The sequence below is a fragment of the Microtus ochrogaster genome, chromosome 5 (genome assembly GCF_000317375.1).
Source record: "Microtus ochrogaster isolate Prairie Vole_2 chromosome 5, MicOch1.0, whole genome shotgun sequence".
NCBI lineage: Eukaryota > Metazoa > Chordata > Mammalia > Rodentia > Cricetidae > Microtus > Microtus ochrogaster.
In genome coordinates this window covers 56,633,887-56,636,752 of record NC_022012.1, presented here as the reverse complement: position 1 = coordinate 56,636,752, position 2,866 = coordinate 56,633,887, and the positions used below count along the sequence as shown (strand labels likewise).

The following is a 2,866-nucleotide window of genomic DNA, read 5'->3' as shown; positions in this document are numbered from 1 at the left end:
AGAAGTGATGCCAGCCACATGAAGCTGGGACTTATTTAGTTCTCTTGACTTAATGTGATTCCTTAAAGAATTAAAACATGTGGGTGGATTCGTTGGAAAGTGAAAAAGAAAAGCCAGACAGAGGAGCAAAAGCACATTTGAGCCTGATATTCATTAAGTGTTCTGTTTGGAGTGGCTCTTGCATTTCTAACCATCAAAGTGCTTCTATAGCCAAAGCTGAGTTCTTTCTTGCTGGCCATCTATTTTCCTCTTCACTGTGCTTGACCATGCAGTGGTCATGATTCTCTGCAAGTGCTTGGTCATCAACGTCTCATGTTTTAAAAAAATGCTACTATAGAAAAAGACCTTCAGGCTCTGCTTAACATGCGCTAGAATTGTTTAATGAATGAATGAAAAAAAAAACCTTACTTTTATGTGGTTTATTGAATGTCAAAACATTACCATAACCCAAACTATTTACTTTTGCTTACTTTGTTTATTTTCTCATCCAGCAAGTAGTATACAATCACATAATAGTTGTGAAATAGAGATAATAATTATTCAAAGGAAATCAATCGTAGTCCTTGTGACTCAGAGTATCACAGCCCAGGGAAATGACAGTTTTTGAAAAGAGTGTAAAAAAGTTGTTGTGCATCGACAAACATGGGAAGGAGCAATTGCAGTGCAGGGCCCTTTAATCCTCACAACTATTCCATTGACAGAAACTGTTGACCCATCTAGATCTTTGAAGGCAAGTGGCTTACCCAGAGACCTCTATGGTTGGGTCTTTTCACTTGCAGGGGATATCCGTTTTGTCAACCTCACATCCTGTTATAACTCAGCCCAAGAACAAGAGTTGTAAAGCCCCGATCATTGCACTGTTTGTCAGATAGTGAGAAGGGGAGGACATTAGAATTGAAGAACTGGGATCCATCTAAGATGGCGACCGTGGAACCGAAAACCGCTACTACTAATCTCCCCACATGTGTAAGAGGAAAAAACAGAATTTAACCAGGAGTCTGCCAACCTGCAGCACTATAGTAAGCACCCTCTACAGAACATGTGAGCACTCTGCAGTTTTAAAAATGATAAAAGGAAAACTTGGCAAGCAAACCTTCAATTGATCTCTAAGTTCGATGCTGTTGAAAATTTTTAGGCTCTATATAACCACATCCAGTTGCTAGTAATTTAATGTTTGGCTGTGCTACTCACTTTTTAAGGATGGCATTGTACCTATGTGGGAAGATGAGAAGAACAAACCAGGAGGAAGACAGCTAATTACATTGAACAAGCAGTGTAGACGAAATGACATTGATTGCTTTTGTCTAGAGACACGGCTGTGCCTTCTTGGGGAATCTTTGGGTGACTGCAGCGACGATGGATGCAGAGATGTTGTTAATGTTAGCACTGTAGTTGATAAGGTAGTAATATGGAGTCCTGAACGTGAAAACAGACGCAGTCACACATATAGGGAGGTTATACGAGGAAAGATTAGGAGTTCCTTCAAAGACAGAGATTGGTTATCAATCCCACACAAACACAGCTACAAGGAGCCACTCCGCCACTAAAAAGAGGTTTGAATGTTCTCACAGGGGACTGTGTCACACAATTGAGAGGGGAAGCTGAACCAAAGCCTCATCCAAGAGGAGTGGACTGCACTGAAGTTTGATTCCATCTAAATGTTGCTAAAATAAGAGAAGGCAGGGTGGTGGTGGCGCATGTCTTTAATCCCAGCACTAGGGAGGCAGAGGCAGGTGGATCTTGTGAGTTCGAGGCCAGCCTGGTCTACAAGAGTTAGTTCCAGGACAGACTTCAAAACTACAGAGAAACCCTGCCTCGAAAAAAAAATACATACATACATACATGCATGCATACATACATACATACATACATATATATATATATATATATATATATATATATATATATATGAGAGAGAGAGAAGTCTCATTTGCTTTTGTCTTGTATCTCTGTCTTCATTTCTCCCCCTGCCCACACACACAATTTTTGCTAGCGTGGCCACCACAGAAATGACAAATGTGTCCCTGGCCCACACTATAACAGCTGGTTAGAGTCACCATGATACATACCTTTTGCCTTTCCACAGTATTCGAAAAGAACTTGCGTTTCTGTTACCTTAGCCAGAAAAGGCCCCGTTTCTGTTCCACTCCATGCAGGAGTGTGTTTTGCTGGTGAGAGTCTGAGTACAGTTGTCCAGTAACCTCTGTTCCTCCCACAACGTTCTCCTTGCTGGCCTCTTGCTGATTGATGGATGCTAGAGTTGAATTTATTTGCTTCCCTCCTTGATAACATTAGTCATTCTGATTTCCACTTTTCATTTGTTTTGCTTTTGTCTTTTTCCTCATGTAACATTGGTGAGTGATCTAGGAATATGATAGAAAGGTGGAATAAATATTAAATTTGTGCATTCTTTGTTACTTTTTTGGTCTGTTTTATAACTACAAAGCTTTGTTACAAATTTGTGCATTCTTTGTTACTTTTTTGGTCTGTTTTATAACTACAAAGCTTTGTTACAAATTTGTGCATTTCATTCAAATCAGTTGTCTGTGTCTGTGTGATCCCTAAACATAACTGAGGACGATACAAATGTTACACCATAATTATGTTCCTAACTAGAATTAGTTTGTCTGCTTTTGTATCTTTATGCTGTACTTTAACACTTTGTATTACTTAGGTTATTTTGTTCTGGCTACAAATGGCTCAAGTAGGAAAGGGGTCCCATTCATATTAAGACAGCATCCAAAATGGCAGATAAAATGTGTACAGAGAATTATGTTTTAGACAACTGGATTTGTGCTCTACTTCTCCATCTCTGTAGAAGGAATCTGCACTTCCCATTGTAAGGCATAGTGTCTTGTGTCTTCAT

At 39.5% G+C, this 2,866-nt stretch overlaps 1 pseudogene; it reads left to right on the top strand.

Moving 5' to 3' along the window:
* The first annotated feature begins 918 nt into the window (after positions 1-918).
* LOC102000966 lies at positions 919-1,605 on the top strand (annotated as a pseudogene).
* Positions 1,606-2,866: the final 1,261 nt, after the last annotated feature.